Source organism: Clytia hemisphaerica, unplaced genomic scaffold (assembly GCF_902728285.1).
Source record: "Clytia hemisphaerica strain Z4C2 unplaced genomic scaffold, Clytia hemisphaerica genome assembly, whole genome shotgun sequence".
NCBI classification, from domain to species: domain Eukaryota; kingdom Metazoa; phylum Cnidaria; class Hydrozoa; order Leptothecata; family Clytiidae; genus Clytia; species Clytia hemisphaerica.
In genome coordinates this window covers 859175-859672 of record NW_027104551.1, presented here as the reverse complement: position 1 = coordinate 859672, position 498 = coordinate 859175, and positions in this window count along the sequence as shown.

Here is a 498-nt window from a genome sequence, read left to right as displayed (position 1 = left end):
ATCCTCTAATTATATCTTTTATTATTCATGCATGTAACGAGAAATCTGTGTAGCCTGTCTTTGAGACTTTGAGAGGTGTAGGACTTCCAGAACTGCGGAGCCCAAGCATAATTTATGAAATTAGTCGGCTTTGAGACCACTAAGCCTGGATAGCTTTGTATGCGCCAGACTCAGACTTTGAATTACTTTCCTAAAAAAGAACAAGCCCAAAGTTTTTATTTTGCCAGCTTGTCTAGAACTAGCACAGATTGTTGCCACAGTCGCTGAACGGCCTGTATTTTCTGTCCACCCTACGACCATATCACATGGTATGGTTGGTCTAGCAAAGTAGCATTTACTTTTCATTAAGTGAAACACAGCACCGAGTTGGAGTTAGTCCTGAACTCCTAGACGACGGTCAATACTTGGTACACTACTGCGCCTTCACATGGGATAAATCATAACTGGACGTCTATCTTCCATTGTGTCTTTGAAGCGAGCTTCGTTGCCGCATGTATT